The 13,179-nt window shown below is 44.5% G+C and overlaps 1 pseudogene; it reads left to right on the forward strand.

Annotated features, from left to right (window-relative positions):
* Window positions 1-762: 762 nt before the first annotated feature.
* Window positions 763-12,252, forward strand: LOC144803589 (uncharacterized; annotated as a pseudogene).
* The last annotated feature ends 927 nt before the right edge of the window (window positions 12,253-13,179 follow it).

Here is a 13,179-nt window from a genome sequence, read left to right on the forward strand (position 1 = left end):
CATGTCCCACCGAGGGGCCCCCATGCGCTGTCGATGCTTCAGCCCCTCCAGCCTAAGATTTAAGGAGAAGGTCCTTTACTGATCGATCTTTCCTGGATTTGTTGGTGGCCATAGTAATGCGGCGGGCGCCTTGACATTTGCAATTTGGAAGCGGTGCTGGATATAGTAAGAGAAGTCAAAGCACCAGAGACCACGGAAGCTCCCCTCCAAGCTGCCCGAGCTGTCTCCACTTCCAGTCGTGTTCCCAGGGGACTGAAAAGCTATGGCGTGGTGTACAGGTTCCGACGCACGGCACCCTGGTGCAGCCTCTCCCCAAAACCACGCCACGGCTCCGCCCGCCGTGGCACTTCTTCTCTGGTTGCGCACCGGAGGCTGCGAGGCGTGCTCCCCCAGCGTCCCTCTCAGGCTTCAGGACTGCAGCTGTGGTGATGTCCCGTGGTGCACTGGTCAATGCCGCTTCTTGGCCAACACAAGCCCCTCCCTGTGATAGCGGTCAAGGGTTCCACGGGGGATTGGGAGAAGCACCAATCCTGGTCGGTGGAAGAGCGTCTCCAGGGGGTCAGACGTGCGGCCTGGTCACTGCCATCATGAGGCCTCCGACAAGCGTGCGCGGGCCCTGGCCCAAGTCCACCCGGCCCCCGCACCTCCAAGTGCCGCAAGGGGGGAGGCATACAGCAGTCTGAAGACGCCCGGGTCTCCGCAGCTGCCAAGGGTGGTCTCACCTCCCTCCGCCTATGGCACAGCCTCTCTCTGCAGCCCCAGATGGAAGGTCGCGCTGCCACCACCTTCCGTTACCAGTGCTGCGCGGAAACACACCCGCACCTCCTGCTGCCAGCGGGGTCACCGCCTCTCTCCATTGGGCCAAACAGCACTGCTCAGGTTCTTCCGAGAGGGGGAGGGGAGGGTGAGTCTAGCTGGGCTCCGTCACTTGGCGTGTGGCCATCATGCACTCCTCCCGCCGCGGCCGCCAATTAGGCCGCGGACTGCGCAGCGCCAATCAAAGCGCCATCTGTCAGCGCAAGACACTGGTGCCTCACCACTTCCAGGGATCAGACTCTGCGGACTTGCACTGGATCGGAGCAGGGTCCGGAACGCTATGTAGGGATCCGCTGGGGGCTGCTGTGCAGCAAGATCCCAGGTCAGGGGTCAGAGCGACGAGTAGGCACGTCCTACTCAGTCGCCATCTTGGCCACACCCCGGGTAACGGCATTTTGACTGCAAGTCACAGCAGTGGTGAAATGATACAGTGTCTTTACTGAAACTGAAACTTTCCAACACTGTAAAGACACAATGTACATAAAGGGCCTGATTTATATTTCAGCAGATCTGTTACGCCATCACAAAAACAATAATAATAATCCCATATTTGTTATGCGCAACTTATCAACCCAGTATCCAGGCGCTGGGGGGGACCATCGGGGAGATCAAATGAGCTATTGCCTAGAGTCACAGGATGCTGAGCGGAGCTGCCACTGGTGATCGAACCATGAGCCTTGTGCTCCGGAGTCAGCCACTCTGGCCTCTGCGCCACACCTCTCCCTCAAATGTGACAGATATCCTGTCTGCGCTATTAAAAGTGCATAATATCTTTGTAATAAGGCGAATGGGGATATCCGTCATGTTTTGAGGCAATAATCTATCCAAGAAATTCAAATTTAGTACCTGACTGAAACAAGTGTTGTAGAAAGAGCAAGTACCAGCATTGTAGGATAGAGGCCTAGAAGCAACTGTAGTCCCAGAGGTGCTGAAATAGGATCTGAGTTCAAGGGAGTGGGCTGATAGTGAATGAACCCTCCAATCTCTTCTTGGAACGCCTGAGAGTATTTCATTGGATGCTTTTGTCTTCATATTGTTTGATACCTGGATCTCCCCCTCGAGGCAGCCAACCTCCAGGTGTTCTGTTTCCTGAGGCTCTGCTCCCCTCAAGTAAAGGGTTAAAGTGGTAACACTCACGCAGCAAGTGCCCTTGTGAGGCTTCAGGAATAGGATACAGTGTACACAAATACCTCACCCTGTTCAGATGGAGGCAGACCCAAAGAGGAACACACCTGTTCACCTCTTCTGTTTATACCTCACAAGTGCCTACCTGTGCACTTCCTTTGTTTGTACCTCATAAGCACTTATCTGTGCACCTCCTCTGTTTGTACTTCCCGGGCGAGCTCTTGAAATACAACTTTTAATCCCCGCACTGACAACCATGGCTCCTTGACTATCAGGCTGATATCTGACTTCTGCTGAACCCTCCAGAATGAGTGCGCCGACATAGGGAAGTAGGGGAGCTGAGGTCAGTTAATAAGTTAAACTTGAATATAAGAAATATGGAAAGGTAGAAATGCTGCATCACCTGTGGATAACTGACACTTCCTCCTCCATTACCAAATGCCCATTCAGTTACATAATAGCACTTCCTCCTACGCCCCAAATGGACAACATTAAGTCGGATACCATGTAAAAGTAGAAAAAGGGGAAAAAGATTAATCTGTACATATGTTGTGGGGATATGTCAGGTACGTTATTGGTTGAGATGGATTCTCTATAAGGACTAAATGACTGCAATCTTTGAATATTAAAGTGTACTAATTTGCTTTATCTGTGTGTATAATGTAAAGGATGGGCATTACATTGTACCCCTTGTTCTGTTTTCCAAAAAAGAGCTGGAAGTAGCTGCATCTTACAGAAATGTATCAACTTTAGGAAGAACTAAATACTTGCTTTTTTAAGATATCTTTCAGAGCTGGAACCAGGGCCTGTAAACTGCACTGGTTTTAGGGAGCTGGACTTATGTTATAACAATAGGAAACACACCTCAACTCACAACAATTTTCCAATCTTCCAGGTGAGGAAAAAACAGAAATGCTTAAAGCAGGGAAGCTGTTAGAAGTGTCAAAGGTGACTTAATGAACAGCAAGGTAAGACAGGAGTTTGCATTTGAGCCGATACAATGTGACCAGGAAAGCATTGAGAATGTGTGTGAATGGATTTACTTTTTTATATACTTCCTGGAGAGTTACCTTTGTTATAAACATCCTGAAGAGTTACTGATAACAGCAGCCCAGCTCGACCCCTCTCTTTTTTTTCACAGTCTGTTGTTTAAATGAAATCTTGTCGTTTCAAAATGCTTTATTCGGTTTGTACGAGTACAACCATATAGCAACATACATAAATACAATTTCAGATTCACATTTATGTAGGTTTAAAAATGATGAAACAATTTAAATTATATCAATATCTATACACCAAACCCATTTTCGTTATATTATTATACAAAACATATCTCATTTGAGTACAAGAAAAGGCTATATAGTCACTATAAACATTGTAACAGCAACTATTATAGTAAGAAAAGAAGAAAAGTTTGTGCAAAAATGCTAATGTAAAGTGCAAAATACCAATCCTATCGTATACATATGGTACTTTCGGCAGGTGCAAATATGCAATATAAAGTGCATAGCAAATAAATACATATGTAAACAGTTTAACTCAGGCGGTAAATTGCACATAAAGTAGTACGCATTGATATTATAAAAATCATATTATAATTGATTTCCTTGATGACATACATTTTAAAATGTAGGTGGCCACATAATAACACACGTCTGGAGAAGCTAGATTAAACATCAGTTGCATCGCGGCTCTTGTATTGCACATATTATAATTAAGAAACAGTTGCTTCAAGTAAAACTTTCTAAAACCAGTATAAAAATTGCAGAATAGTAAAAAGTGGCAAGTGCTCTGTTTGGATTTTCCATCACATGGACACGGACATGTCCCAGGTTTTTTTGCAATGGGAAAAGCCACTAAGTGGTGAACTATTCCAAGCCTCAGACGCGCAAGGACAAATCGGTGGGAATTAATACTAACAAATATAAGATAAGAGGATAGACCTGTACTAAGATTATATTCCATATATAAGTTAAACGTACTTTGCATTGCATACTTATTCATTCTAGTCCCTTTTACATGGACCAGGTAAGTGGATTTAAGGTCACGCTTTGTTAAAATTGACTCTGTTAAGGTGTCTTTAAAAATGTCCTGGGAAAAGAGGGTCTTGTACCAAAATTGTATATGTTTGAGCCAGGGAATATTGGAGTGACGATCAAGTTTAATACAATCCACAATTACTTCCTTTGTGAACCTTGTTTCATCCTTGGCCCATATAGATTGCCATAGGGACAGGGGACGCAATGCAATCAAATCTGTAACGTAGTTTAGGCCAAGCTCTCTGTGTGTAATCTCGCTAGAGGCCGCAGCAGGGAGGCATAATAATCGTTTTAAGTACTTGTTCTCCTCCCTCTGGATGGACAGTGCAATTTGGGGGTTATGACCCCATATCCCTGCTCCATACAGGGCAGAGGCCATACACCTTGAATTGTAGATGGAAATCATCTCACGAATTCTGCGACCCCCGAGTTTTGATGCAAATCTGAAAATGCAATTTACATTTCTGATCATTTTCAGATCCACACATGATTGTTCATTGGCCCATCTCCCATCTCCTGAAAAGGTGATGCCTAAATAACAAAAATTCCGGACGGCCTCAAGTTTTTCCCCATCTAGAAAGAATGCCTTATTTTTCCTCATTTTCTTTCCACAGGTCATAGTCATCGTCTTACCTTTGTTAATTTTAAGCTTTCTACCCTGAGTAAAAATATAGAACCTGTCAATTAACTTTTGCAGTCCTTTCGCGGTCCTGGAAATCAGGACCGCGTCGTCCGCGTATAAAAGGACGGGTATTTGCTTTCCATTAATTATCGGTGCATCGGCATTAGATTCACGTAAAAATTGATCAACATCATTAATAAAAAGGGAGAATAAAAGTGGGGCTAGCACACACCCTTGTCGGATTCCTCTTCCAATTTTAAAAAAGGGGGTACATTCGCCATCTGTACCAAATCTAACCTTACTTGAAAGATTACTATACATTCTGGCCAGAAGGTGAATGATTTCTACAGGTGCGCCCATGGCAAGAAGTATTGGCCAGAGCAGCGCGTGTTCCACCAGATCGAATGCGGAACTTAAATCGGCAAAGCACATAAACAGATTCCCTTCCTTGGCTTTCGTGTACTTGCCGATAATAAGTTCCAGGTTCACGCACTGCTCCATAGTTCCTAGGCCCCTTCGAAACCCATACTGGATAGGTGAGAGGATATTGTTGTCTTCTACCCAGGTTTCTAATCTCACCAGGAGAACGCGACTCAGAATCTTTAACGACGAGTCCAAAAGTGAAATTGGGCGATAATTTCGTGCTTCTGCCCTGGAACCCTTTTTAAATAGTGGCACTATGATTGATTGTCCCCATGAGGTCGGTAACTTATCTTCAATTGCAGCATTAAAATAACGGGTCGGAATGGGGGCCCATAGGGTGATCTCAAATTTATAAAAATCCACGGGAACCCCATCGGGCCCAGGGGCTTTTCCCCCCTTGCTGTTCTCAATCGCCTCAATCACCTCACTCAGTGTCACAGTAAACAATATTTTCTCCCATTTAAAACAGATAGCAACGTCAGTAGTTATAGTTAAAACGTCAGGGTTAAAATCGGAAGTAAAATCAGAAATAAAATCAGAGTGAAAAATCCCAGTAAAATGTGCTATCCAGGCCCGGCAACTGACGTGCGAAGTTAGTTCTGGAATGTTATCGTTCTTCAGAAACGGGCTGTTTACAGTCTCCCAAAAAAGTTTGTGATCTTTTGTATCTGCAGCCAAGTCTAGTTTTGCCCATGCCTCGTCCTGCAATTCCTTCTTCCTAGTTGAAAGTGCAGTTTTGTAGTTGAGCCGCTCTTCCCTGATTTTACTAGCATCTCTTGGTATGGCATCTAATGATTTTTTTAGCTTTTTTAGTGACTGGGCACAATGTTCATCAAACCACACAGCCTTGACCTTCCTTAGTTTCCTATTACTGTGTAACAAAGATTTCTCAATCATTTTTGTAATGTTTAGAAAATTGGATAACAGGGTTCGCGGGCATGTATTAGAAGACAGACAGTACTCAACCTCACTGCTACATTTCCAGATTACATTGGCTACAAAATGAGTTGGGTCAACTTTTATCCATTTCACCCTCATCCCATTTGGTCTTTCAGCCGCGATGTCATGGATTGGTTGACTATAGACATTCCTTTTGGGCCCCCATCCCAATAGATCCACAGTTACGCTATTATGATCACTTACTGATTGTTCGATTACCCACACATTAGAGTAAACTACGCAACAAGATATCATAATGTGATCAATAAATGATTGATTGTTTCTTCCATGGAATGTTGGGCACATAACATTGTTTTTGTTCTTGTTACATTCTAAGAGATCCAGGTCATATTTGGCTAAGAGGTTGTTTAATGCGCTGCAATAGTTGTTATGTGGGAAATGGTTATGTACACTAGTATCCCTTCCTGAGTACTCTTCCCTGTGGCCACAGGCCCCCTTAAGAGCATAATTACATGTTTTAATATTAAAGTCTCCTACCCATAGGATTGCGGCTGATTTAGGTGTTCTTGATAAAGTCACATCAATGGCCCGCTCTATGTCAAAAATAATCGTTCCCCGTTTGGGCCCCACAATGTTATTGTAGAAATGTATTACTATTAAATCTCTACATCTACTATGGGCCATGCGCAAAACGGAAGCATGCTCCTCAACTACTACATGATGGCTAACACTAAACTCCGTCAATGCGGTAGATACCAAGGTCACTAATCCTCCCTTGGCTCTGCCAGCCTGGGATGCCACCGCCTTCACATTAAAAGAGGTGTATCCTTCGACATGTATTTCATCCGTGTGCCAGGTTTCTTGCAGACAGATTATGTCGAAGCCCTGTTTAATGAAATCATCCCAGATGGGAGTAGTTACCTTAGAAGCTATCCCTGCTATGTTCCAAGTAATGGCCCTTAGGTTCTCTTCTAAAGTTACATGTGATGGGTCAGTGATAGTTGTGGTTAAAGGTGTTAAAGGGATTTCCAGTTGGTTATCGCCAGTGCATATAATTACATCTGTCAGGGTTGAGTCATTTAAGTTTGCTAAGGCAGTGACCATCGACCCGGGGGCCTCAGTGTCAGGTGGCTTAACAGCATGAGTACCCCCTAGTCAATCATTCTCATCTAGAGAGTTAAATATCTTGAACCTGTTAGCTGTTGGAACTGCATATTGGTCATAACCGCCAATTCCTGGCCCAGATACGTTTGGGTTGTTAAAATAATTGGGGTTTGGTGTTCTGATTAGGTTCGGTAATTGCTGTGGTACATAATGGGTGCCATAGTCATAAGTGATCCTTGGGTGCTCAACTAGTTGTACTGGTGCCTGCTGTACAGGCAGGTGAGACATTTGTGTTGCTCTGGGATGTTTAAAGTTCTGCACAGGAATTTTAAATCCCACCTGGTTCCTATAAAAGTAGTCCAGGGGGAACAAGGTGGTATTATAATCATTATCTGATGGGATCGGTGCATTCAAGATAGAGTCCCTTGCCCATTCAGTGGTCTTATAATTTATGATTACACAATCCCCACTTATTTCCTTTTTACTAGGTCCCACCCACCCTACCCTTTGGGTTGAGAGGATTTGACTTGCCCCTCTTAGGGGGAATCCGCAGTTGTGAGCAAGCCAGTACAGAACTTTGTTTTTTAATGTCTCGGTATTTTCAAATTGAGAGGGTTTAAGTTTCGGGACATTGGCAAGAATTGCCACAAATGGTCTGCTTTCTGGCGGGAGATTGATCACAGCGGGTATAGTATTGTTATAGTACCTGCTTGCTGTAGGGTTCCCGTTTGCTGACACATAGCCCATTGCCTCACTTCCTCTGGCCCCATTAGGCCCTCTTTTAGCATTATCAGAACTATTGGTTTTAGGGTGGCCGAGCTTGCCAGTGACTGCCACGGAGGCCACATTTCTGGTGGGTATACCCGGTATTTTTATTGTGTTGCTAGTGGTCGAATTGTCCTCGTTCCTGGGGGGTGCGTGCAAAGAACTTGGTATAACTTGTGTACCCAGATGTTCGAGGATTTCTAACTTGGCGAGGCCCAATTTCTCCAAGTTTTCCACTTTTTTTACAGATCAACTCCAGTTTGTCAGTTAGGGGGGCAATAAGGAGATTCATGGCATCCCTAAAGTGACACATTAAGGACTCCCCATTACGAGCAGTTGGGTTAAAGTTATCCCTTAGTCCTACATTTAATCTTGGCTGTGGTGGTGACGGCTCACCACCGTTCGCCTGGTCTAATAATGGTGATGTTACCTTCTTTTTCCTGCCCCTTAGTTTCACATACACCCTACTTGGGGCCAATAATTTCCTATTGCGTGTGCGTCTAGGTCTACAGTGGACAGAGCCATGGTCGGTTGTGCTGTCTGCGTGACTGTTGTTAAGTTGGTCGGCTGAAGGGATGAAATCTTCGATATCACAGGGAATCAATACCGCACTGGCATTGAGCACATTACTCGGCCCCAAAGCCCCAACCGGTGTACCGTTGGGTATCAAGTTAGGAGTTAGAGACAGTCGACTTTCCCTATCTTTAAACACCGCAGGGTCTGTGAGATGGCCTTCCACTTGAATTAACTCAGCCCCAGGGAGACCTGTATAAGATTGCATTAATATGGAATCATTTGAGAGTGATGTTAAATTTATATTATTTGTGTTATCTACAGTGAGATCTTCAGTTTGTGATGACTGTAAGATTACGCAATCACTGGGTGGTAAAGATAAACGTCTCTCAGTATTTTGAATGGCGTTAGCTACTACCACGATTGTCTGTTGTAGCATGCGGTCAATTGCAGTTAGAGATGGTAGTGGAGTTTTTACTGTAGCAGTGTTCCTTGTAACCGAGCGTGTGTGAATTGGCGTTTTTTTAACCATAGTCTTATCCTTGGGTTTAGGCTCCATACCCGCTATTGACGGGGAGCTGTGTTCGGTCGGTTACAAGAGTGAATATTAGCACGTAGTAGAATCGACCGGGATTTGTGGCCCAGCCCAGGCTCCTTGGGCCTCTGAGGGCCACAGAGGGCCCGCCCTTTGCCCGGGCTTAGCCCCGGGCACGGCCCCGCGCGCGGTCCCGCGACGCGGGAAGGCCAGCCCCTTTAACGGTGCCTCCAGGCGCTAAGCCTCAACGCGACTTCCGGGCCAGTCGCGGAGGCTTCTGGGGGCTGTAGTCTCTACTCCCTCGCTCTGCGGCAGTCCCGGTGTTCGAGGGCTGCGGCGGGGGGAGGAGACAGCTGGTACAGTTGTAAGCAGGCGGCAACTCCGGTCGGCAAAGATGAAGACACTCAAGTCCCCAAGCAAGGCTTAAGCAGGTCGGGACCCCAGGCGGCGTGCAGGTAGGCTCACGCGCAGTACACAGCGGGCTTTGGCACAGTGACACCCGCTCCGCCACAAGGCCAGCCCCTTTAACGGTGCCTCCGGGCGCTAAGCCTCAACGCGACTTCCGGGCCAGTCGCGGAGGCTTCTGGGGGCTGTAGTCTCTACTCCCTCGCTCTGCGGCAGTCCCGGTGTTCGAGAGCTACGGCGGGGGGAGGAGACAGCTGGTACAGTTGTAAGCAGGCGGCAACTCCTGGTCGGCAAAGATGAAGACACTCAAGTCCCCAAGCAAGGCTTAAGCAGGTCGGGACCCCAGGCGGCGTGCAGGTAGGCTCACGCGCAGTACACAGCGGGCTTTGGCACAGTGAAATCTTGTCATTGTGCATCTACCTTAAGCTGAACCTTTAGCACCTGGGTGCTCAATGAGCACCCTTTCTTTACTAAGTTACTCTGTGAACAATGGTTAATCACCTCCTTTTCAAAAGTTCATAAGATGTGATGTATTCAATAGAACGTTTAGTTAAATATCTGTGTATGGTGAAATATTCCTTATTATGTTTCAAGACGTTAAAGTAGAGATGTTTTTTTACAACCATTATGTCGCATAATCACATTCCATTATGATTCCTTTTAATATTTTTAAATCTCTTCACATCCAGCAGAAAGCAAGCCTTGAATGCTTAAAATTATTATGAATAACGAAGATAAAACTGCAAATCTGCAAAAATCAGTCACAAACAATGAGCTCCGGTATTCAGGAAAACATCAACGCAGTCTGCGACAGAGGAACCTGCACATAAACTGACAGATCCTGGATGAAGCAATCAAGGGCAGCTCAGGGGATGTTAGAGTCAGAGTTGTGCACCTTCATACCACTAGACCAAGAAATTACCGCTAGAAAATTAAGGCAACAACAATAAATGACCTCCTTTATAAACAGGTGTCCAATACCAGCTTTGATAATGGGACTGGTATGATATGGTTACAGCCGTGCTTTGTTTTCTAAAGCAATAACAGGCCATCTTTCAGTGCTCTAGGCGTATTGTAAACTCTTTGTGGCCAAACCACAGGAACCAGAGAAAAGCGCAATGGAGTCGAGCCAGACAACTGACGGGTAAAGAAGAGATCTGTTATCTGCAATACAACGGACTGTCCCAAATTGCACTGGCCAGAAGAAAGATTAATCTTTACCCACAAGCGTGCATAACCATATTCCAATCTAAAGGCACAATTGCGTACAAAGAAACCGTATGCATATTATGAGTGGGGAAAGCAGTTAATGGCTAAAGCATGTTATTGTTAAATCAGAAATCAAACATGCAAAATACCACACACTTACAGGTCATGTTAGAATAACACAAGTTCTTTATCAGCCATGTTGGCCCTTGAGGATGCACAGTCTTGGGATGTAGACAAATATATACCCGAACCACAGACACTAGCCCAAAAAAACAAATCCTACACATTTGTTGAGAGCTTTAGTTTCTCATCTCTATTAATGTGCCATCAACAAACTCACACAGGAGAAAAAACATTCAAGTGCAGTGAATGTGGGAAGAGCTTTAGTCAATCAGTATATCTAAAAGTGCATCAACGAACACACACGGGAAAAACCATTCAAGTGCAGTGAATGTTCAAAGTGCTTTAGTCACTCAGCAAACCTCCAAAGACATCTGCGAACACACACTGGGGAAAAAACATACCATTGCAATGAATGTCGAAGTAGTTTTAGTCATTCTTCAAATCTCAGGATTCACCTGCGAACACACACAGGGGAAAAACCATATAATTGTAGTGAATGTAGCAGTGGTTTTATTAACTCTTCGGCATTAAGGAATCATCAACGAACTCACACTGGGGAAAAGCCATTCAAGTGCAGTGAATGAGTGAAGAGGTTTAGCCGATTATCAACCCTAAAAAAACATCAACGAATGCACACTGGAGAAAAACCATATGAGTGCAATGAATGTGGAAACAGTTTTAGTGATTTCTCAAATCTCAGGATTCATCAGCAAACACACATACGGGAAAAACCTTTCAAGTGCAGTGAATGTGGAAAGTGCTTTATTTGGTTATCACTGCTACAAAGTCATCAGAGAACACACACGGGGGAAAAGCCCTTTAAGTGCAGTGAATGTGTGAAGAGCTTTAGTCAGTTATCATATCTTCTAAGACATCAACGAACACACACAGGGTTCAAACCATACCACTGCAAAGAATGTGTAAAGGGCTTTAGTTGGTTAACACAGCTACAAAGACATCTGCAAACACATAATGGGGACATACCATATCATTGTAGGGAATGTGGCAGTGGTTTTAGTGACTCTTCATCATTAAGGATTCATCAGCGAACACACACTGGGGAAAAGCCATTCAGTTGTGGTGAATGTATGAAGAGCTTTATTCAATCAGCACACCTAAAAGAGCATCAGCGAACACACACAGGGGAAAAACCATTTATGTGCAGTGAATGTGGGAAGAGCTTTAGTCGGTTACCAGACCTGCAGAAACATCAGCAAACACACACAGGGAAAAAATCATATGAGTGCCGTGAATGTGGAAGTAGTTTTAGTCGTCACTCAACTTTAAGGAATCATCAGCGGACACACACAGGGGAAAAGCCATTTAAGTGCAGTGAGTGTGTGAAGCGCTTCAGTCAGAGAGTATATCTAAAAAATCATCAGCGAACACATACAGGGGAAAAACCATACCATTGCTGTGAATGTGGCAGTAGTTTTAGTCACTCTTCAGCATTAAGGAATCATCAGCGAACACACACTGGGGAAAAACCATTCAAGTGCAGTGAATGTGTGAAGTGCTTTAGTCAATTAACAAATCTCAAAACACATCTGCGAACACACACTGGGGAAAAACCATACCATTGCAATGAATGTGGAAGTAGTTTTAGTGAGGCCTCAAAGCTTAGGATTCATCAGCGAACACACACAGGGGGTAAAGTCATTCAATTCCAGTGAATGTATGAAGAGTTTTACTCACTTTATCAGACCTACAAAGACATCAACAAACACACACTGGGGAAAAACCATACCATTGCAATGAATGTGGAAGTAGTTTTAGTGAATCTTCAGAGGCTTGAGGAGGTTGTACACAGCGCGCCCCTCCCCTAAAATAGAAAAAAGCCTGGGGTTCCCTAAATAAATGAGTACGGCCCTGGATATGGGATTTCTGGGGCTTGTAAAGACTCAGGGACTGAAGCTGCACAGAACAGCCAAAGTAAAAAGAACAAAAAAATAAGAGGCAGAAGCTGCACATTTATTAATCACTGCTCCTTAAAAGAGTGCCCCATAATGCCCTGCAAGGGCTTTTTAAGGATATTTTTTACAGCTTGGTGATGCACCCAGAAAAACAGGGGGATTGACAAGCATTTTTCAAATGTGGTGGGGGGGGGGAGCTGCATGAAGTGCCTTACATCAACAATTTAAAAAACAAAACAGTAAGTTCCCGGGGTCTTTGAATCCATAACTCCAGGACAGCTTACCATATTTTTCAAAAACACTACTAACTACAGCTCTGTTGTTTTCACCTGGAGTTCAAGACCCTCTTGTGTTTTTTTCTGATTTCCTGTTGTGAGCTAAAAAAATATTAGAAGAAAGTCTCGGAGACATGTTAGTTTTTTTTATTAATATGTATGTATATATTTGCCAAACAATCCTTTACAGGAAAAACGTAGCGCATTCCGAAGTAACATACACTCCTGTACAAGGTAACTGATTTTACTGATTCTACGAACAAGGCTGTGACTAAAACGCGCTTCACGCGGCTTGCGCTGGGTATCTGTGCAATTTAGGGGCATTTAGTTTTAATGAAGGGACTTTGTCTTTTAGTTGCAGATCATAATTTTAAATAGTGAAGGCCCACTTACTTGCATGATAATAGTGTTT

The sequence above is a fragment of the Lissotriton helveticus genome, chromosome 1_2 (genome assembly GCF_964261635.1).
Source record: "Lissotriton helveticus chromosome 1_2, aLisHel1.1, whole genome shotgun sequence".
NCBI lineage: Eukaryota > Metazoa > Chordata > Amphibia > Caudata > Salamandridae > Lissotriton > Lissotriton helveticus.